The following is a 24,361-nucleotide window of genomic DNA, read 5'->3' as shown; positions in this document are numbered from 1 at the left end:
TTTACAGTCACTGCACACAAAACCTTTCTTCCCGTTCGCTCTTTCTGGTTCATTCGCAAGCAACGTTGTTGACGTCACATTTTCGGTGTTGTTGACGTCATTTTACTGATGGGCCAAGATTTGGGTACATAGTGAAAAAAATGTCCTCAATATTCGGCCCACATTGAATTTGTAAAATAGTTATTTTTCGTTGAAAACAAGTAGGACAAGTTCAAAATAGTGTCTTTGACCGTCGCATAAAATGTTCAGTTATCGAAAAGTCAATTCGAAATGTTCCAGAATCATTCCATTTATGATCATGTGTACAGACTACCCACTAAGCCGAAGAATCCTGGCGTCTACAAAAGCTAAACAAAGTGACATTTTCATTCAATTTTAATGCTCCAAAGTGCTAAAATTGAAACGAAATGTTACAGTTGTTTGGTACCGTGAGGTCGCCATTCACCGCTCATGCCCCATTCACCGCTCATTTTGGGTCAATCATACAAAAATGGTCAAATTTTAGTAAAGTATCGTAACAAAAGTGAATGTAATATGCTGCCACATTTAAAAACTTTCATTCCACCATGTTTTTATATGGGTGTACCTGAAATCACGTTCTCAAAAAATATATCTCACACTGCGCTGCAGGACAACATGGGAACTGTTCAGGGCAAACAGCGGAAAAAATATCCAATAGGTAAAACCCGTTAAAGCTTCCATTTTGACAAAACAGGATGAACTGAACGTCATGAATCATCGATACTTTGGTAAATAAAAGTTATTTTGTTTTTATAAATGAATAGTTTCTGTGATTCCATGAGAAAATAATCCAGTGAGCGGTGAATGGATCCATTATGAGCGGTGAATGGATGCATGAGCGGTAATAGGAGCCAAGAGATTACACATTTGAATTTTTATTTTTTCGTCTGTAAACATATTTTACAATTGTTTTATAATTTTTCTCTAATAACAACATAATTGTTGAGTTGTTAACGTAAACTAAAATGCAATATTCGCAAACGTCGATTTTTAATGCCATATACTTTACGAAAATACCGTTAAATGAGTGGTGAATGGCGACCTCACGGTACATTGCTTTTCCGATTTCCAGTTATGCGTGTTTGTTTGAGTTTTTGGTTAACGTTAAGATAGGCCGAACGAGGGGACTATGCCAACGAAGCATCCCGATACCCTACTTCTAATGTATGTACTTTGATATTTTTTCATTAAGTTTTCTATACATTCCATTATTGTATTTTAATGATAGTTTTCGACAATTTTCTCTTATAGAGTGAAACTAGAAGAAACAGCTAGTCGCATACAAGATGCATTCAAATTTTCACATAGTGATGCCAAGATTTTTTCCGGATAAAACAGGAATGTCTTTGTCACAGGTGGCGATAAGTGTTCTCAAATTTCATCATCTGTTTAAGATATGATGCAATACTACGTGAATCACTTTCCGTTTTCTGCAGATGATGTCAGAACTTAAGCAAAATTTCAAACTGTGCATAAGACGACGTATAACTGGTTTGGAATCAAGTCATTTTTGTGTTCGGCAATCATTCAGTTTAAGGGGGGGGGGGGGGGTGGGGTAAAGTCTTCGGTATACCAATCCGTGTGGTCAATTTATGATATTTTTCACACATATATATATATATTAGACCTGTTCACTTTGAAACTTTTTTTCTCCGATTCTCCGTGACACATCAAATTATCAATCCACATGCAAAATCAAGTCTTCAGTCCAAAATTGAGCCAAATTGATAAAGATTTAAAGGTGTATCAAATCGATTTTGTGTTTTTTTAACCGTTTTCACAGAAATTTGCTCATAAATCCAAAAAATTGCTCCGAAAAGGTGCCGAAAATACCGTTAGGATATAGTTAGTACAATACTCTACAACTTTGCCGAAGATGCTATGGTGTTTAAATTGCTTATTTCGAAGTTATTCAAAAATTTTAGTTGAAAAATCACGAAAAAACACGATATTTTTACGATTTTACGTATAAAAGTCATGTAATTTTACATTATTTTACGTGACTAAACTGCCCCCACTCGCATAACTGTCCCATTTGACTTTTCATCACTTTTGAGTTAACGTTATGAATAGTCAATTTTCGATGTACTTCCAAAATCAATAATAAAAAATATGATTTTTTATGTCAATATGTGAAAAAAATACCAAGTCATGAGCGTCCCATTTCAAAAGTACCCGCATAACAGTCCCATCATGGATTTTTGTGTTACGTAACACAAAACTGAACAACTTTGTAGTGATTGTAATATTTTTTACAGTTATATATTCATGTGCAAAGCAATCTGTGAAAGTTTCGAGATGATCGAAATATTCTTCAAATTTTGGCGATTTTTCAAAGTTTTATATGGAAACAAGTTTTCAAACTTCAAATGCTGTTTTCTCAATTCCTACTTTTTGCAAATGGGACTGTTATGCGAGTGGGGGCAGTAAATTAATTAGCTATTTCTCCTTTGTGTAACGAACATTTCGTCCATACATCGTTTTTGTGTAGGAATTCGTTTTCAATTACTAATTATCAAAAGTATGTCATGTTGATACTAAAAATCGCGTAGAATTGCCAGCACGAATTAAAACAAAGTTACCCATGATTAAGACGTCATGCCATCGTATTCTAATGTCTTTTGATTCAAGTATCAGAAATGACGCAGATGATAAGGCTCGAGCCTGCGGATCAGAAGGTCCCAGGTTCAAGCTCAAATACAGAATAAACTTTTTTTCTTTCTTTGTAGCAGTTAGGATGATGAATCTACCATGAGCCATGGCCCATGACTTACACGCAATCTCCCAAATAATGATGATCGGGACCAGCCAATTAAGCCCATTCCAGGACTAGCTAGATATTTAGTTTACTTGTTGACAAGAAATCGTGTCGACGAGATCAGCTGGACGAAATATTGGCATCTGTTTGATACCGATTAATTTAGCTAAAACAATTCAATACGATGATGGAACTGCTTATGGATGCAACATGCATCATACAACTGTGGGGATTACTTGCATCTATCTAGCCACAAGCAACACAACTACACGATAAAGGGAAACTTCATTCTTACAATGCACTTTACGGTTTCGAAACAAAGCTATGATGCCAAATTGCAATGAGATGCAGATTGTAGTCTCATTAACTTATAGCTGGATCGAGACGCAAAAAATCCTATTCCAGGGCTCGAACCTTGAATCTTCGAATCGGCAGTCTCATGCTCAACCATCTACACCAAATTGAAACTGATGCAGATGCGACAAAGAAATGTAATGACGTTTTAATCATGGGTAACTTTGTTTAATTTTGTGCTGGCAACTCTATGCGATTTTTAGTATCAACGTGACATACTTTTGATAATTAGTTAATGAAAACGAATTCCTACACTAAAATGATGTATGGACGAAATGTTCGTAACACATAGGAGCAATAGCTAATCAAATTAGTCACTTAAAACAATGTAAATTTACATGACTTCTACATGAAAAATCGTAAAAATATTGTATTTTTTCGCGACTTTTTAACGAAAATTGTTGAATAACTTTGAAATAAGCAATTTCAACACCGTAGTGTCTTCGGCAAAGTTGTAGAGTATTGTTCCAACTATATTTTAACAGTGTTTTCGGTACCTTTTCGGTGCAATTTTCTGGATATTGGAGTACATTTTCGTGAAAATGCTCGAAAAAACACAAAATCGATTTGATACACCTCTAAACTTTTATCAATTTGGCTCATTTTTGGACTGAAGACTTGTTTTTGCATGTGGATTGATAATTTGATGTGACACGGGTAGGTCAAAAAAAGTGAACAGGTCTAATATATATATATATATATGTTGAGTTTCATTAAATATCATAAATCATGCAGTTGTTGGCCTAAAAATCAAGAGATTCTGTTTTTTAATTACGTTGTTATGCTGCACTAAGGCAAACCTTGTTGGATAAATGTACGACTCGTGTATCATATTTGTTGCATAAATAACTCTTATACAGGTACTCTTCGATATAACGTACAAAACAAATCTCTTTGTGTATCGAAGTGTACGTTTATCGAAGCAGAGAAAAAAAATAATATTTTTATGCTTGTGTTGATGTATTCGACGTGAAATTACCCGCAAATATGTAATGATTTCGGTAAAATTCACAAAACCAATAATGAAAAACACGGCATTGATTTGATTGATTTCGTAGAGTACCTGAGGGCTATTTCAGGAAAAAATAAAAATGATCAATGTTGTACGTTATATCGAAGCAAAATGTATGTTGTATCGAATTCGCTATATCGAGGGTACGTTATATCAAAGAATACCTGTACTGTACAATTTCTAGTATAAAGCCAATTTCGAAACCCTGTGGTGGACTGACCAGTCTTTATAGTGTTGAAAGTCACGTAAAAGAATTCCGGAGTAATACGCGAATACAGCGTATTTGACAAAACAATAATTCTTTCTAAAAATCTTGCTGTGATTCCTCCACGAATATCTGCTTCGATTCTTTCGGGCATTTCTGCTGGTGTTACCCCAAGAATTCCTACGAAAATTTCTCCAGGAATTCTAAGGGAGATTCCTACAAGAATCCCTTCAGATATTTATTAAATATTTTTTCCAGGCATTCCTCCTGGGATTCAGATGCATTTCTTTGGCCTGATATTATTTCAGCAACTCCTTCTGGGATTCCCCCAGCAATACTTGCTAGTATTCCAGCGCGACTTTTTCCAGGATTTTCTACAGGAATTGTCTAGGAATGTATCCAGTAATTCTTCCTAGAACTACCCCGTTGATTTATCCAGGAAATTATCCAGGGATTTTCCTAGGGATTGTTTTAGGAATGGCTCTCTTAGGATTCCTAGAGGGATCCCTCGAAGTATTTCTTACATTATTTTTCTTCAGTTCCGTTTAGGGACTTCTCTGGATTTCTGCAGGGTTTCCTCTTGGTATTCCTGCAGGAATATTTATATTTTAGTATTGCTTCCGCAATTCTTCTAGAAAAATAACTCAAGTCATTTATGCTGGGATTTCTATAGGAACTGCTCCAGAACTTTTCATGCATTTCTCCAGCAATTTCATCTGAAATCCTAACAAGGATTTTTTCAGAGATTTCAATAGGAATGCCTCTAATGGTTCTTCTGGGAATTGCTCCAGGGATTTATTTAGAAATTCATCTAGGGATGACTTTAGGATTTGCCTTTCTCGTGGAAATGTTATATATGTTCACTCAAAAAACGATTTTTCGAAAAAAGGCTCGGAGGATCATGTCTCATATACCAATCAACTCAGTTCGACGAATTGAGATGATGTCTGTATGTGTGTATGTATGTATGTCTGTGCGCAAAATAAGTTCAATCACTTTTAAGGCACTTCCCATTGGCCGATTATTCGTATTATAGCTCGAATCGAACCGGAATTTACTCGAACCGCATTATTTGCTACTAAAAATGGTTCTGATCGGTCTAGGCGTTCTGGAGTTATGACCATTTTAGTGATCCGGACCAGCACCGGTAGAACCGGTTGAATATAAAACTGAACCAAGGCTCATCATGCGATACATCAAACTGCGGCGATTTGTATACCTTTAGCATAGTTGACGAATTTTGTGCGGAAATCATCAATGGGAGACCAGAAATTCCACGATGTCGGCCCAAAATTCAAGATAGCAGCCTAGTATCCAAGATGGCGGCTCAAAATTCAAGATGACGGCTGTTTAATGGTGTTTCAGGCTGTAAAACCATGCAATACGGGTATATTTTGCATGGAGAAGATGTCTGGACTCCAAAATGGCGACCAGAATATTAATTATGGCGGTCTAAAATTCAAGATGGTAGCTGTTTAATTGAGATTTAGGTTCTTAAACCATACAATATCGGTATATTTGGTATGAGAAAGATGCATTGGAAGATGTCTGGAGTCAAAAAATGACAACCAAAATATCCAACATAGCGAATCCAAATTCTAGATGGCAGCTGTTTTATGGTGTTTTTGGGTCTAAAACCATTCAATATGGGTATGTTGGATATAGGGAAGATGGACTTAAAAATGGCGACAAGAATTTCCAAGATGGCGGTCTAAAATCCAAGGTTGTGGCTCCAAATTCAATATAGTTTTGGTTTAATGAAATTTTAGGTCCTAAAACCATGCAATATGGGTATATATGGTAGGTATAGGGAGGATTTTCGGAGTCCAAAAAGAGCAATCAGAATTACCAAGATGGCGGTCCAATATCCAGGATGGCGGCTGTTCTATTGAGTTTTAGGCTCCAAAACCATTCAATATGGGTATATAGCCGCTATAGCCGAGGGTATATAGCCCCTATAGCCGAGGCGGTAAACGCACGGGTATTCAGCATGACCATGCTGAGGGTGACGGGTTCGATTCCCGGTCGGTCCAGGATCTTTTCGTAAAGGAAATTTCCTTGACCTCCTTGGGCATAGAGTATCTTCGTGCCTGCCACACGATATACACATGCAAAATGGTCATTGGCAGCGGAAGCTCTCAGTTAATAACTGTGGAAGTGCTCATAGAACACTAAGCTGAGAAGCAGGCTTTGTCCCAGTGAGGACGTTACGCCAAGAAGAGGAGAGGAGGATGGGTATATCTGGCATGAAGAAGTCTGGAGCGACCAGAATTTCAAAGAGGGCGTACTTAAATCCAAAATGGCGGCCTAAAATTCAAGATTGCGTTTTATTTAATTTAAGGCTCAAACATCAAAAGCCAGATAATCGATTTGATTACTGGTGCCATGAAATGGATTCATCAATATCTGAGAATCAACATGTCACTTGAGCTTTGTTGAAATGGGTTTTCGATGGCACGAGAGAGGCGGCATCACCGCTAGGTGGATTATTTAGGTTTTTTTTCCAAGATTATGTTGGGATTGCTTTATAAATTACTGAAAGGGTTTATTCGGAATTCCTATAGTCTAGCATTAGCAGTAATCAAGTTGCACAAATTCATAGGTGGTACAGTCCTAGATCGCTGTTACGAGATTGCTTCTTCCCCGTCTATTACCAAAGCACAGAGATTTGGAACTAATCACTGACTCTAATACGAAATTGACGCAATCCTTCAACAGTTGAAAGCTGTCTTGGCCACGTCCTTCTCACTTCGGTCGGCCATATTCAAAACAACGCGGAGCAAAGAAAACGCGTGACAGTTTTGAAAAGTCACAGTCGCTCGCGCGCACTGCCTACTACGATCCATTCCATATTTATGGTGGGTAGTGTCCCGGAACTCCTGTAGAGGTCTCTACAGAAACAGGAATTTCTGTATGCAGTGTTGCGTTTCGTAATTCCTCGGATAATTTATCCAGGTATTCCTCCAGGATGCCTCAACAAAGATTTCTCCACAAATTTTTCTTGGGATTTTTAGAGATTTTTTTATGATTCTTCTACGGAGATTCCTTCCAAGATTTCTATGAATATACCGTACTTTTCCGTTAAAAAGCATTAATCGCTTAAACCCTGGCCAAGTTCGCAGGGTTTGACGGTATTAAAGTGAAAGTTATTGTAATGTAGTATTCTTTAGTGAATCATATCACCTTTTTAACACTTTAATGCGCCTCCAACGGTTCATCAAGAACCGGCTGCTGCAGATGGAGTATGGCTGATCATATGTTTTTGCATATTCATCAGACATGCTCGATAAACACGGAGGGACCGCCGGGGCTTAATAGATTCTATACCCAAGCAATAGTTCCAAGTTGGTTGGATTTGAGAAGGTTTTGAGGATCGTTAGAAATCCTACTAGAAATATTATAGGTTTTGTAACAGGTTTTGAAAACTTTTTATTGCCAGGAGACTTGAAAATGCTGTTTGGGCTTTCTTTCCCACATTGTTTAGTTGATTTAGATTAACTACTAAATTTACTATAATTTGAATTATATACATGAGCATGAGCATGAGCATAGATGACCGTACTATTCGTAGTTGCTACTCCGTGATTGACCAGAACAATCGAAGTTGCACAAGGAACCAACAGACGGAGCTTGGGAGTAGCTTACCGTCCTCAATGTGCATCTTCGAGAATTCCAAACTTTATTAGGTCAATAACGGCGCCGGCCACGTCCTTACGGTCATCGAGGAAGGAAAGGAATGTTATTATGACGTGCGTTGCTTACTAAAGACCGAGATCACCTCTGCGTCTCCACGTCTGTCATGGGAAGGACTTTTTGTTAGTGGGGAGGGGAAAGGGCGCATGATATGAGTTCACTTTGGTAAGTGGAGTGATTCATGCAACCCTATTAATATCAAACCACTTATTTTCATTTGGACTAAAACAAAACACATGCCGACATCAAAGATGACGAACCATTCAGATAGTTTTCGAAGTGCGAAAATTAACGAAAGAGAAAATAAAGTGATTTGAACCAACGTGGCTTTGGAACTTGGGCCGACACTTGACGTGACGAACATTTCAATGTCTGTTGACTAAAATCGCAAAAAATGTTGTTTGTTGCATTTATCGTATCATAAATCGCCTCGTACGAAGATGAGCAGTCAAATATTTTACTATAATTTGAATTATATACAATAATTAAACATACTTAAATTAGTAATTTTATCAAAACAGATTTGCTTCTTTTAAATATTACAATGATATCCAGTAATATTCTCTTTATATAAATCTGGTAAAATCAACCGAATAGTAGGAAGGAAAGTTGCAGCACATAATAGTGCTGATAGATTCGAAGCTAACGTGCGAACAATAGATTACTGCACGATACTACTGGCCTGCTTGCTCTCACACATGGTTTGACGTTTGAGCGGTGACGACACCGCTCAAACGCCAAATTATCTTTGGGAGTGAGCGGGCCGGCCCAAGTTCGTGCAGTGGACCATACTTTAACACTTTGACATTTTGGACAAAAACTGATTGTTTCTAAGCTGAAGGACGTTACTTGTGTATGACTAGGCTGACATTTCTAGGTTACGAGGAGAAAATGACTTGGTTTATCTAGGTAGGACCGATAGGACAAATGAACGGATTGGCTCTGTTTTCGTTTCTCGTATCATTGGAAGCCCATGCATGACATGTTCAAAACTAGTGTCTATCATTGGGGATGGCGCCAGTGCTGTAGGTGGCTACCAACATAGGTGTTATCGCAGTAAAGGTTGTTGTCTTCAATTGGTATTTGACCATAATTAATTCAACTATACATTTTACATATTATTTCTTGGAGATAGCATAGGCACAGTTGTCAACATAGACAGCATTTCGTGTTATGTTATTTCCAAGAAGTAATAGCAAGGATATAAACATTCCTGGTGCTTCAGGTTTCGCGGGTAAAGATTTATTCTGATAGCTTCATATACTTCACATGACTGAGGGTAGACATACATGACTAAAACATCTACGGGAGGGAAAATGCAAAATTTTGATTAAAACTACTTAGGCACAATGTAAAAACTAGTGTTAAATTGGGCAACATAGCCTATTCCGTCTAAACATTGGTCTTGGTAGAGATGAAATTTGAATAACGGGTTCAGCCTTGACAATCAAGCTGTCACGCAGCTCCAACTGAAAACCCATAAAAAAAAAAATAAAAAAAAATATAAAAAAAAAAAAAAAGCATTAATCGCTTAAACGGTGAACAGAAAAGCTTTTTAACAAAAACTTGTTGTTCAAGCTACATATAATGGTTTATAGATCTCTATAATTGGTAATTTATTTTATGTTCGTACCATTCAATTAAAAGAACAGAAATTATTATAATATATAACAATAAATTGGCTCAGCGAAATCAACTGACAATACTGCACTCGGGCATCTCCTCCATCGAGAAATTTTTGTTTATGAAACGACGGACGCATCGTACGATTTTGTCTTGTCTCGCTCGCTGCTGGTATAAACCGTCAATATCATAACAATCAACGGAACACAACCAGCACGACTGCAAACTTCCACCAACCAGCTAATCATACTGGATACTGGTAGTGGTGTTACTTTGGAACATTGTGCATAAACGTATACGAGCTTTCAACCGTCAGTCAGCAGATGTGCACAACCCATACAGCTGCACAAGGTGCTGCGAATAACATTTTTTTTCTGTCATAATAAATATTCAGTATCCGTTCCTGCGCATTCTGCTCCCACTGCCGCTTTCGATCCCCGCAAGACTCCGAAACCGGTTTGATTGTTTGTCGTGTCGCGTATATTATTTGACACTGCCGTGTGGTCGGTCGTCATCATCGTCGATGTATCCCGCAACAACACCAGATGGAATCGTACGAGAAAAATATAAGATTTGAATTTTATATCTTGAAAAATTAAAATGAGCAAAAAAGCAGCCGAATTGATTTTGGACTGCGCTCTGCTCGGCTACGACGCAGTAAGCGTTGACTTTCGTCGGCCGTCGAGATAACCCTTAAGCTGCTGCTGCGATGCAAAAGGAAATTAGCTGTCGCCGCCTACCGCGATTTTTTTTTTGTCATGGTGAGGAGGATGACTGGACCGTCTAGCACCTAGGTGCACACGTTTCTTGATAGCGAAAAGGAAATTAGCGCACATAACGTTAGAAAAAAAAACATCGACCTAATTTGAACTTTCTTGATAATATCGTCTGTCGGTCGGCGAACGTGTTTTGCACCCGTTGAACGCAATTCCAAAACGTGATATGGTCTAGGTAGGCGACAGGGTATTATCTACGAGGGAAAACAAAGAGAATCACTTTTTCCCTTGTCAGTTTCTCTCATGATAGATTCGATATCGTGACGTCAGAAACTGATAGCGAATCTCCGGTGACTTTGATTCATTTGTTTTCAACAAATAGAATCGTTTTATTGCGCTCTAAAGCTTCGGTGAAAATTAATTTCACATGCGTAAAGAATGCTGATGGGAAAGAAGAACTCAAGAATTCAAGGTTTCCTCAATCGCATAACGCAGTTGAGGAAAGATAAGACGCGCAGGGTGTCTACTACCTGGAAAAACCTGGAAAACCTGGAATTATCAGGGAATTTTACTCGACCTGGAAAAATCCTGGAATTCTCAGGGAATTCTGGTGACAATCAGGGAATTTCTGTGTTTATCATTTTAATACAAATTTTCAGTTGCCTCAAAGCGAATAAAAATTTCGGCTGCGCCGCTACTATTATTATCCGCTCGATAAATATTTTTTATCAGATATTCGTTACCCTTGACGTTGAAACTAACTTGTACTTTTTCCACCGCAATCTCCTATTTTATGTTTTACTTATTTCGGAAAACTGAGTCGACATGCTTTTATTGTAGGATATGCTCAATCTTTCTCAAATCTTTCAATCTATTGCAGCGTTAAATATTGATTTAGTGACTTAAATTGTATAAGCTATTTTTCTTCATTTTCATGAAAATGAGCTTACTGTCTTTATTTATTGAAGGTCTTTATTTATTGAGGTTTGCCTAACAAATTCGCAATCGCTTGTAGATATTGGAAAATACCTGAAGGAACCTAAAGATATATTTTAAGTGTAGTTCCTGAAACTCCCGCAGAAACGTTTTTAGAACAACTCATAAATGATTCTAAACAATGTTTGAAAGAATTCTCAACTCTCTCTTTCCCATAGTTGCTTTTGAGCTCCATTTATTGTAACGAACTCGAGAGAAACTATTTTTGATGGACATAATGCAATACTTTTAGAACATGGTTGCCAATTCATTAGTATATTCTAATTGTCAATTACTTGTTTGAAGAGTGAAACTATTGACAACCAAAACTATTGATTTACAACATTTTTTTCTATTAGTTTTGAAAATAGTTCATCTGTAACAATATATGTTTATATACTTTTGGTTAAAACACTGTTTTGACGTAAAATTATCGTTCAAATTTGTTGTGGAGAAAATAATTTAAATATTCTGAAGGAATTCAGAATTATTCTAGTTGAATTTATGTAGACATTTTTTAAATTTTCAAGTGTAACTCGCAGTATTATTTGAAGTCAATTCTTTTGAAACTCCGAAAGGATTTTATGACTGGAACATAAACATATCGCATATTTTTTGCTAGCAATTTATTTAAAAGGAGAAATCGCTGGAGAGAAGAATCTAGCAAAATTCCTGAAAAATACATACTTGAACGATTCTTTTACGAAGGTCTTCGTACGCAATAACTGAAGCTATGCCTGAAGGGTTTCTTGGAGAATTTGTTTGAAAGCGTTAGCTGCATTTTTATTGAATTTTCGACAATACATATTCAAAAAAGTTTTCTCAGGAACTACTCGGAAGATTCTCTGCTGGAACGGCCAAGCTTAACTTTTATAAAAAATATAGTGTAATTTCTTGTTGTTCTCCTTACTGAATTTCTTCAGAAATTCATAGACAAAATTTTCATCAAATTATGCAGAATATTCTCCCAAAGTATCGCCAGGATTGTTTTAAGAATTCCATCAGAAAACCATCTCGTGCTTTCGTCCTAAATGCTGGTGAAATTTTGCCCTTAAGGCGAAACTGGAAGCATTTCCTCACTTTTTGGTTTTTGATTTTTTATTAAATAACGAAGCAATATTTTCAAAATCGGTTTTCGTGCACATGTAGAGTATGGATCAAGGTATCTTCTGATTTTTTTTTTGTAGTGGAAAATATTTTTCGTTTTTGCAGAAACCATTTTTGAACAAAATTTCACAAAAAATGGTTTTTGCAAAAATGGAAAACATTTTCCACCTCAAAAAAATTCAGAAGATACCTTGACCCATACTCTACATGTGCACGAAAACCGATTTTGAAAATATTGCTTCGTTATTTAATAAAAAATCAAAAACCGAAAAAATGAGAAAATGCTTCCAGTTTCGCCTTAAATGTAATTATAGTTGAAACTAGAAATTTTCTAAAAAGTTGAGTTTCCACAAATTTCTAGAAATCTGATATCATGTTTTATTTAGTTGATTTGTTAAAGTTTCTTGAACCTGGAATTATTTTCAAAACCCTGGAAAAATCCTGGAAATATCAGGGAATTTCATTTTCATAATTGAGTAGACACCCTGACGCGATTTTGAATAAATTCCACCCAGCTTTGACGACCGTAAAATTTGTAGTTGCTACTCTATGATTGACACAAATAACAAAAATTGCCCAAGGAATCAACAGATGGGGCCTGGAGTTGGTTTGCCATCCTCAGTGTACTGTACACCTTCGAGGGTTCTAAGCTTTATAAAGTTACTAGCTGTACCCGGCAAACTTTGTCTTGCCTACTGCGTTTTTTGACGATTCAAGTTTCTAGCCAAGCCCAAGTCCCCGGTGGAAGAGGTATAGAAAATCGATTTTCGAAATCTCTCAATTTGTCCATGTTTTAGGCCTCATAAACCTTCCTTGGGTGAAAACTAACAGAACAAAACTAAGACGACCAAAATCGGACCTTCCGTTCGCAAGTTATGCGCGGTCCCACGTATGCCACTGCATTTTTATATATATAGATAGATTAACAGAGCCGACCACGTCCGAAGGTAGGACTCTCGGAAGTAAAGTTAGTGTGGCACCCGTTGCTAGTTGAGTAGAAACCAAGCATACCTCTGCCACTTCACGATCATTACGGAAGGCAGTTTATGCTAGTGAGAAGGGATAAAAAGTTACATAGTTTCCGAAGAAAAACAGGCACTTGTAGCATTAATTTCAAAGCTTTTTTTTTCAAGAATTGATCTTTATACTTTCAGGCCTGGTAGGGTGTCACTGTTTTCGAGTCAGTCACAATAATGTTCCGATTTCTAATTTCTGTCAATGCTTTTTGTTGAATGATAATGTAATCTATGGGTAAAATGTATGATTATAGACGATTTATGTTAAAAATCACTTCAGCAAATATTCCCAAAATTGTTGTAGAAACTTAAAAGTTTCTATAATCCTGAAGGCCTTGGAATGTGATCCTAAATGACCTCCTTGCTAATTTCTGTAGGAAATCCCTGATGGATTTCGATTAAAATCACGAATAATTGCTTATGTACTTCTATTGTGAAATCACTCAAAGAGACTTTTCCCTCTTTTAAAATTTTTGGGTAAAAATAAATAAATAAATAAAAGAAGTTTTATCGTCAAGTAAACGCATTTTTGGTAAATTCATGAGGGATCTCCTTTCCAATAATCTCGTTCAATTTTTGGAAAATTTCGATACCATTCGTGGACCATTCTTTGAAATAGAGTGTCCATTTCCCGGGCATTTTCCTTGTCCCGGGATTCGGGATAAAAATTGTAGCATATCCCGGGAAATCCCGGGATCCCGGGATTTTTAGGAAATACAGATTTCGGTGGAAATTGAGATAAATTTCAAATAAAACACCATATTTGTCAGCTATTGTCTATCCATTTTGTTGAATATGGAGGGGAATTATTGTTGTAGTCACTCATAAAAACAGCTTTTTTAGTTTCAGATATCCGATAAATAATAGGGAACCTAAACTAAATTTCAATGTGCTGCTGGAGAGCTAACATAACTTTTTTGATTAGTTGCAAAATATGAATGTAATTTGCTCAAAATGCTTTTAGAATATGTAGATAATGTTTGCTATAACTTTTGACTGAGCTTCTAAAGGAATGAACATGTTTCTGTAAACTAGGTATTGTCTCGATGATTTGGATAACCATACAATACATGCCCACACAAAGTTTAATAATTATCGAGTGAGTAAAATTTTTGTTTACTTGATTGTTACAGAGGATTTCGTGATTTTGTGGTGCAATTATAGAAGTCGTCAAGAGAATGTGCTGTTAACAAAAACTGAATCGTCCTCTTGCAGGCTCCATCAAGAATTTTTGAAATTTAACGCCAATAATGGGCATAAAATCATGCATTCCGGGATTCCCGGGAACTCCGGGAAATCAAATATTAAATCCCGGGATACGGGAAATCCCGAAATTGCCTAAATCCCGGGAATTCTTGTCCCGGGACGTCCCGGGATGGACACTCTACTTTGAAATAATCAATTTTGAATGTCTGGCAAACGTTAAAGTCCTGGAGGAATATTTGAAAAATATTGATTGTCAAAATGCTGTTGCAGAATTTCTAAGAGATTTATATCAAAGCTTCTAAAGCATACTTACCTTACCGGTCAGGCTAAGGCCGGGATGGCCTCTGCTGTACATAGTAGCCGCCTCCATTCCACTCGGTCCATGGCTGTTTGTCTCCAGTTCCGCACTCTGCGTAGGGTCCGTAGATCGTCCTCCACTTGGTCGACCCACCTAGCTAGCTGCGCTCTACGTCTTCTTGTACCGGTCGGATGACTCTCGAGAACCATTTTAGTCGGGTTGCTATCCGACATCCTGATGACGTGACCTGCCCACCGTAGCCTCCCGATTTTCGCGGTATGGACGATGGTTGGTTCTCCCAGCAGCTGATGCAGCTCGTGGTTCATTCGCCTTCTCCAAGTACCGTCTTCCATCTGCACTCCGCCGTAGATGGTACGCAACACCTTCTGTTCGAAAACTCCAAGGGCGCGTTGGTCCTCTGCACGTAGGGTCCATGTTTCGTGCCCATAGAGGACGACCGGTCTAATCAACGTTTTGTAGATGGTTAACTTCGTGTTACGGCGAACTTTATTCGATCGTAGAGTTCTGCGGAGTCCAAAGTAGGCACGATTTCCTGCCACAATGGCCTCTGAATTTCTCTGCTGGTGTCGTTGTCGTCGGTCACCAGTGAGCCCAAGTACACGAATTCTTCAACCGCCTCGATTTCATCACCATCGATATGAATTCGGGCTGGCGGGCGCGGTGATTCCTTCCTGGAGCCCTGTGCCATCATGTACTTTGTCTTCGACACATTAATGACTAATCCGATTCGCCTGGCTTCACTCTTTAGTCGGATGTACGTTTCCGCCATCGTCTCCAATTTACGAGCAATAATATCAATATCATCGGCGAAACCAAGCAGCTGAACGGACTTCGTGAAAATCGTCCCACTCGTGTTTATCCCCGCTCTCATTATTACACCCTCCAAAGCAATGTTGAACAGCAAGCACGAAAGACCATCACCTTGCCGTAACCCTCTGCGAGATTCGAAGGGACTCGAGAGTGTCCCTGATACTCGAACTACGCACATCACTCGATCCATCGTCGCCTTGATCAACCGTATCAGTTTATCCGGGAATCCGTATTCGTGCATAATCTGCCATAGCTGTTCTCGATCGATTGTATCATACGCCGATTTGAAATCGATGAACAAGTGATGTGTGGGCACGTTGTATTCGCGGCATTTCTGCAACACCTGGCGGATGGCATACATCTGGTCTGTTGTAGCGCGTTCACCCATTAATCCAGCCTGATATTGCCCCACGAACTCTCTTGCAATCGGTGATAGACGGCGGCATAAAATTTGAGAGAGTATCTTGTAGTGTGATCGCGCGGTAGTTCCCGCAATCCAACTTGTCGCCCCAGGGTGTCTACTACCTGGAAAAACCTGGAAAACCTGGAATTATCAGGGAATTTCATTTACCCTGGAAAAAACCTGGAATTATCAGGGAATTCTGGAGTCAATCAGGGAATTTTTGATAGTAAGAAATTTTATTGAAACTAGTTTGAATTTGATCAATCTAGAATATCAATATGGCAGCCAAAATGGCTGACTTTTGTACCTTCTCGATTTAAGGTGCAGAAATCTCATAATAACCTAAACCAGCACGCCGGATATTCTAATTTTAAGGTGTTTACAAGTGAGCAAGAATAAAATAAAAATTGCACTATCGTTGCAAGTTTATTTCTTGAGTTTTGAGCATCTAGATTTCTGAAGCAAGGTTGAATTGAGAATTCAAGAAGGTTATATGAAATCCTATAATGACTAATTTAAGAAATCGCCGCAATTCTATGTAACTGCTCCGTTTCTGCCAGAAGTTTAACCTGAAATAAATATAGTAATGCCACTGCAGATTTCCTCTAACAAAATTCAGCAAATTTATCTGCTTCGTATATGGCAAATGTGATGGTTCGTTCAAATCACTTGAGTGGTTATTATGTAAACCTGGAATTATTTTCTAAGACCTGGAAAAATCAGGGAATTTTATTTTTGCAAACGAGTAGACACCCTGCGCCCTTTTTGTAGATGGGACATACGATACCTTCCATCCATTCCTCCGGTAATACTTCCTCCTTCCAAATGTTGGTAATGACCCAGTGTAGTGCTCTCACCAGTGCTTCTCCACCGTATTTTAGAAGCTCGCTTGGTACTTGATCTGCTCCAGCGGCTTTGTTGTTTTTCAACCGGCCAACCTCCTCCTCAATCTCTTGAAGGTCAGGGGCCGGAAGTCTTTCGTCCTGTGCACACACTCCAAGATCTGTTACCACGCCACCTTCGGTACTTGCAACGTCGCCATTGAGGTGCTCATCGTAATGCTGCCGCCACCTCTCGACCACCTCACGCTCGCTTGTGAGAATATTCCCGTGATTATCTGGCCGTTGTCATTCGATACGGCGTGCAGGCTGTTTCGCCCGATTACCGGTCTGTACATTTCCTCCCTTCCTACCGGCGCGTTCATGCCGCCGAACGCTTCTTTCTCGTCATCGGGTCTCCCTTCGTGTGGGCAGTGGACGTTAATGATGCTGTAGTTGAAGAAACGGCCCTTAACTCTCAACATGCACATCCTTGCGTTGATCGGCTGCCACCCGATCACACGTTGTCGCATCTTGCCCAACACTATAAATCCTGTTCCCAGTTCATTGGTGGTGCCACAGCTTTGGTAGAAGGTAGCCGCTCGATGCCCGCTTTTCCACACTTTCTGTCCAGTCCAACAAAGTTCCTGCAACGCCACGATGTCGAAGTTGCGGGGATGTAGTTCGTCGTAGATTATCCTGTCACATCCTGCGAAACCTAGTGACTTGCAATTCCATGTTCCAAGTTTCCAATCGTAGTCCTTATTTCGTCGCGTGGGTCTTTGCCGATTGTATCGAGTCGTATTTTCTCCTATGTTATTCGCAATGGGGATTTTTACGGGTGGCTTATTGGGCCTACGCCAACACTCCTGTCTCGCCGGAGGGCCATCGTGCCAGTTCTGTGTAACGTCCCAACCAACACTAGGACGACCACGCTGATGGGGCTACCACCTTGGATCTAGCTGGGCGTGGTGCAGAGTTTCTTACTCAGCCGCTGGATGCCAGAACAGACGCTGCTGTTTGAGCCGCACCTCCTTGGTGAACAGACGCTCGAATCGTACCTCATCAATCTAGCTGAAGTCAGAAGGACAACAGTGCCCAGGCTGCACTACCAGCTAAGCACACAACTCTTAGCTGGTGGTCTTTGTCATCGCTTGACCCGTGGAAGCATGAGGTATGAACTTGTGAGGACCAGAGCTACAGGGGATAGACAAAATGATCGGGACAGGCAAAATTTTCACTTTCCAAAAAATGTTCAACTAGCTGTAACTTTTCGAAAAGTGCATCAAATATTCTCAAATTTTTACTGTGAGTTCTTCAACTAGTTGTGTATCAGTGGACAAAGTTTGGAAAAGATCGAACAATTCTTCACGAAGTTATAAAGATTTTTGAAAAAGATAAAATTATCCGATAGCCAACTTTGAGCTGTTATATCTCCGGATTCAATGAACCGATTGCAATGAAATTTTGACCATGCATGCCTTATATAATGAACTCTGGAAAACATTTGACCTAACTTGAAATTTTTAACAAGCGAAAAAGTTATAGCGATTTTATTTTTTTCACGTTTTTTTAGTAAATTGGTCTATTTTTAATATGCATCCCATTACTTTTTCAATTTATTGGCGGCTATGTTGTTACTTTCCTTCAAAATGCATTTATATATAAGAAAATTAGAGGGAAACTAAATGAACTATAACTTGCATCTTGAATTTTGAAACGATGTTGATGTTTTGGATAATTTGGTGTTTTATTAGAAAAATAATTTAATCGTTATAATTTTCTTCCGTGTTAAGAATATTAAGTTAGGTCAATGGTTTTTCATAGCTCATTATATAAGTCATAAATGGTCAAAATTTCATTGCATTCGGTTAATTGGGTCCAGAGATATAACAGCTCAAAGTTGGCAATCGAATAATTTTACCTTTTTCAAAATTCTTTAAAACTTTGTGAAGAATTGTCCGATCTTTTCCAAATTTTGTCCACTGATACACAACTAGTTGAAGAACTTACAGTAAAAATTTGAGAATATTTGATGCACTTTTCGAAAAGTTACAGCTAATTGAACATTTTTTGAAAAGTGAAAATTTTGCCTGTCCCGATCATTTTGTCTATCCCCTGTATATTGGACGCTCTCCTTATCGACTCACCGTTTTGCAGCCCTGAATATTCTTCTAGAAGAAAATTCATACATAAATTCCACTAAGAATTCCAACAGGAGTTTTGCCGATGTTTTTTGCGCGAATTCCACTAAAATTCAAACGGGAGTTCCACTAGTACTTCCACCAGGATTTCCTCTAAGAGTACCAAAGAAAATTCCCGCAGGAGTTCTTCCAGGAAATTCAACGAGAAATTCTCAATAAATTTTGCCGGTAATTCCATTAGTTATAATCGAAAGAGGAAGTTACAGCAGAAATTCTTGTAGGAGTTCCACCACAAATTTTTGCTTGAGTATCACCGCAAATTCCCACTGGGTCCCATCAAGAAATCCTCTGGTAATTCCAACGAAAATTCCTCTAAAAGTATCATCGGAAATTTCTTTCGAAGTTCCACCGGAAATTCTTCCGCCAGCAATTTCTTTTTGGAAGTTCCAATGGGAATTGTTCTTGAAGCATTCCACCGGATGTGTCGCTGAGAGTTCCGTTAGGAATTCCGCTAGGATTTCCAAAGAGAATTTTCACCAGTTCCACCAAGTATTTCTCATATTTCTCCAGATATTCCTCTAGGAGTTTCGAAGGAAATTTCTCCAAGAATTCTTGAAATGATTTCTTCTAGTTTACCTCAGGAAATTCTCTAGGCGTTGCCGTGAATTCCTTTAGGAGTTCGACCGGAAATTCCTTAAGCAGTTTCACCAGGAATTCCATTTGAAGTTCCAAATAGAATTTCTTTAACAGTTCCACCAATTGTTTCTCTAAAAGTTCGACTGGAAAATATTGGATGAGCTCCGCAAGGAATTTGACCAGTAATTACTTCGGGAGTTCCACCCTAAATTCCCGCAGGAGCCCCATCGGGAGTTCCTCTACATATAAGTTTAACCAAATATTGTTCTAGAAAAGGGGTTCTCAAACTTTTCTAGCTTGCCACCCACATTTGCTTGTAAAGAATTTGGCAACCCACCAGTACGGATTTTTAAAGCATTCTGGACTGTATGGTCAACTGTTCTGATTTCGGTGAAAGTTTAAATTACCATAGTTCTGCGAAATTGTACTGAAGAAACTAAAACGAATAAACAGTAGAAATAAGCAAATGTTTGGGTTTGCTGCTTTTTACTATTCTGAACTTTCTAAAATTCTTGCTGCAGAACTTGGCACTAATTTTTGCGTGTAAATCTATCTGAAAATACAAACTGCAAGCAACAAGTTGAAGTCATCCATTGCAGTACATATGAAAAAACATATCTAAATTTTTAACAGAATCATGTTCCTGCTGATTGTGAACTTATTCGAAACGATTCTGGAGTTAATCGATTTCAGAGCGCAGGTAGTAGCGTCGATATGCAATACAATTCGGACTAAAACTCATGTTATAAAAGTTTAACAGCATTAAGGAAAATCCCCATTTTTAGAAATAATTCTGCTGATTTTCCAAGAGAATAGATAGTTATAAATTAGCCAGCATCCATAATTTACGTAACTCTAAAATCTTAATTATCTGACCCGCTCACCGTAATGCATTCTTGTGTGAAAATCCTAAACATTTTGCATGGGCCGTAACGCTCGCCCATATTCCCACCTCTCCCTAGAACGTTACGTAATTTGTGAATGACGCCATAGGAACTTGATCGGGACTACCGTGAATTTCTGTTTAAGTTCTAGATGGAGTTTCAACAGGAATTCTTCTAGTAGTTCTTCCGGAAATTCCTGTAAGAGTTCCACCAGAAATTCCCCTAGCAGTTCATTCGGTAATTTTTACAGAGTTGTTTCGACAATTTCTCTAGATGCTCAATCGCGAATTCTTTCAGAAGTACCACCGCAAATTCCCACAGTAGTGCCTAGCGTTTCTCTATGAGATCTACCGCAAATTATTGTAGTACAAAGTAGTTACAAAGTAGTTACAGTAGTTACAGTAGTTACAGAGTAGTTACAAAGGAAACTTTCCTGAAAGTTTCATCAGGCGTTCCTCTCGAAATTGCACAAAATTTAGCTCTTCCCGGGAGTTGTACTGGGACCAAGTGATTTATCGGCAATTTCAGGAGTACCACTAGAAATTCCTCTTGGAGGTATACTCTAATCTAATTTCTCTAAGAGTTCCACCGTAGATTCATTTAGAAGTTGAAATAACTCTGGGAACTGCACACAACAGTCTTCTCGGAGTTTCCTTGTGAACCTGTAGTACCCAAGTAACCAGTAAGCATTTAAAATAGCATTCCTTCAGCATTATAGTAGCCTTTACGACAATGAGCATGAGCATGAGCATAGATGACCGCACAATTCGTAGTTGCTACTCCGTGATTGACCAGAGCAATCGAAATTGCACAAGGAACCAATGAATAGGGCTTGGGACTAGCTTACTATTCTCAATGTACACAGGTCGAGAGCTCTCAACTTTAATAAGGTCAATAACGGCGCCGGCCACGTCCTTACGGTCATCGAGGATGGGAGGGAATGTTAGTAAGACAAACGTTGTTAAAAAGACCGCGAATCGCTGCATCTCCACGTTTGTCTCAGGAAGGAATTTTTTGTTAGTAGGGTAAGGTACATTGTCAGTTCGGGAGTCACCTATGGTTGGTGATATGATTTGACAATGGATCAATATACACAAACCGCCGTTAACAACCGACCACTTTTCGACGCAAAAACTAGCCAAAAGGAAAATTATATCGCGCGTCTCCACTCCACTAGGGAGCAGAGACCTTTAGTCTATTCCACACAGAAATACACTGAACGCGACTCACTTGTCGGCGCCCGGATTTTTTTCTCGACCGGCGAGCCCGAACTATCATTTTTCACTCTTTTGTGTTAATGCAAAAAAAAAAAATATTATCCACTAAAAATGTATTGGGAAGTAGCGCCGACGGAAAGCGAAAAATTCGGAACCGACTCGAGCCACGACGCGTCCACCGCACACTTCGTCCCGTCGTCGGAGACCCGCAGAGAAGAAAAAATCGCAAAAATCTAGCAAAGCCAGCGCGCGAAGCTTTGCTGCTGCCGAACTACCGCACACTACTGACAGCTTGGCGTCCCGTCGTCGGAGACCCGCCGAGAGAAGAAAAAAAAATCGCAAAAATCTAGCAAATCCAGAGCGCGAAGCTTTGCTGCTGCCGAACTACCGCACACTACTCCGTCGGAGCCCCGCAGAGGGAAGAGGAAAAAAATCGCAAAAATCTAGCAAAGCGAGCGAGCGAAACTTTGCTGCTGCCGAACTACCGCACACTACTGACTGCTTGGTGTCCCGTCGTCGGAGCCCCGCAGAGAAAATAAAATCGCAAAAATCTAGCTAAGCGAGCGCGCGAAACTTTGCTTCTGCCGAACTACCGCACACTACTGACTCGCATTATAGTAGCCTTTACGACAAGGCGATTAATGCTGATTAGCCGTATATGCACCTATAGTGCTACCTCACAGCAGGATTTGGCAAAATAACGGGCTGTCTTAGTGCTACCCCTTCAGGAACGTCGTGACGAAATGTCAAAGAAGCGTAACGCCTCGTCGAGCAAAAAAAAAACAAAAATAGATTGACGTCTGCTTCTCGTTCTCTCAGCCTGCTTCCCCGCTTCATCGTCCTTCCATATTATTACAGCTGGTGCTAGGTGGTACTTTTTTGTTCATTTTTGTTGTGATGTGGGTTTGAACTTACAATCCGGAGATTGATCAATCATATCTGCTTCTGATTCTGTTGCTCCTGATCCACGATGCTACAGTTGTTCCGCTAGCGTGCGTTGATTAGTATACCAATATATAGAATAATTGACTAACAGCTTCAGTTTCAACATACAACACATTTTTTCCAAGAAAAATTTAATTGTGGTAGAGCATTACCATCCCTTCTTTTATCTGTGAAATATGATTCTCTCTACCCTTTTTCAAACAATCTTATGATCTACCAAAGCATCCACATATTTGGCACATATTTTCCGACGAAATGATAATTGGTGATTTTTGATAGACATGTTCCCAATCCAATGCAGCTACAGTAATGTTTTCTGTGGGACTTTAGGATGAGTAGGGGAAAATGAAGAAACAAATCAGCTGCACAAATTTGTCAACAGAAACATAGGCTCTGTAAAAGAGAGACAATATGTGTTGCCAAATGCATAACATATCTCCTAACCTCTTTGCTCTTAGCATTTAAAGAGCAGTTGAAAAGCATTTTGATTGCTCCCAAGTGAAAACACCTCAAGCAGTTGAAATGCTAATTAACAGCCAACAGTTTTTGAGCAGCACAGCTTATGCTAACTCAAGGCAGTTATGCATTCGAACTGCTTCCGTAGGGCAGCAAGCAGTTCAAATGCATAATACGGGCTGATGTACGGCTTATTCAAATGCTTAGTGGTTACCTGGGTAGCTTCCCCGCACAGATGCTTCGTGAATTCCTCCAAGAGATCCTCCGACAACTCCTTCAGGGCTACGACGGAGAATTTCTGTGGGCAGTTCCTGCGGAAAATTTTCTCTTTAATTTACAGCGGGAATACTCCGAGGAGTTTCACCGGGACCTCTAGCACCGTGGTCACCAAAGTGCGACCCGCGGGCCGCACGTGTTGTCCTGTTTTCTATGTAACCGTAGAATGCTTTACAATGTTTCTTATGGAAGTTGTTCGACTCTCGAAATCATCAAGAATAACGTGTTGAATGATTCACAAATCGATCCAGGTGTTGCAATACCAGCAAGTAAAAAAGTGGGCCTGAGGATCACTGCTCTAGCAGTTCCTCTCGAAATTCTTCAAGAAGTTTTATCGTTAATTTCTCAGGATGCTCTCCAGGGAATTCTTCTTGGATTTTCACCGAAAATTTCTCTAGGTTTTCTAACGGGAAACCTGCTAGGATTTCCTGCACAAAATCTTCAAGGAGTTTCACCGGAAATGTGCTCTACCGCAATTTCCTGCGGGAGTTTCATCAGGAATTTCTCAAGGACTTCTACGGGAATCCTTTTAAGAATTCTGCCGCGAATTCTCCTAGGGTTATTATACAGGGAATCTCACTGGCAAAAATTCCTTCAGTAGATCTCCAGAATTTGTTCATTTTTAAATGCAAACCCTCACAGGGGCAGAAAAAATATAGAAATATGTAACACAAATCTGAGAGCAATCAGTAAGTGGTCACTCCGGTAAGCATGCAGAATCAATATGTATATTTATTTGGGACCGTTATAGCCACAGCATGATCATT

General features: G+C 39.1%; 1 protein-coding gene and 1 long non-coding RNA gene across 2 annotated transcripts in view; both read left to right on the top strand.

The window, feature by feature from the left end:
* Positions 1-24,361, top strand: part of LOC109431109 (uncharacterized) — a 99,301-nt gene that overhangs the window by 6,718 nt on the left and 68,222 nt on the right. The window lies entirely within an intron of this gene.
* LOC134285269 (uncharacterized) lies at positions 1,595-22,747 on the top strand. The gene is made up of 2 exons (XR_009996257.1): positions 1,595-2,447; positions 18,234-22,747. It is a non-coding gene; the product is annotated as an uncharacterized LOC134285269 (long non-coding RNA).

This window comes from Aedes albopictus, chromosome 1 (assembly GCF_035046485.1).
Source record: "Aedes albopictus strain Foshan chromosome 1, AalbF5, whole genome shotgun sequence".
In the NCBI taxonomy this organism is placed as follows: domain Eukaryota; kingdom Metazoa; phylum Arthropoda; class Insecta; order Diptera; family Culicidae; genus Aedes; species Aedes albopictus.
The sequence above is the reverse complement of the archived record's forward strand: the minus strand, read 5'-3'. Positions and strand labels throughout refer to the sequence as shown.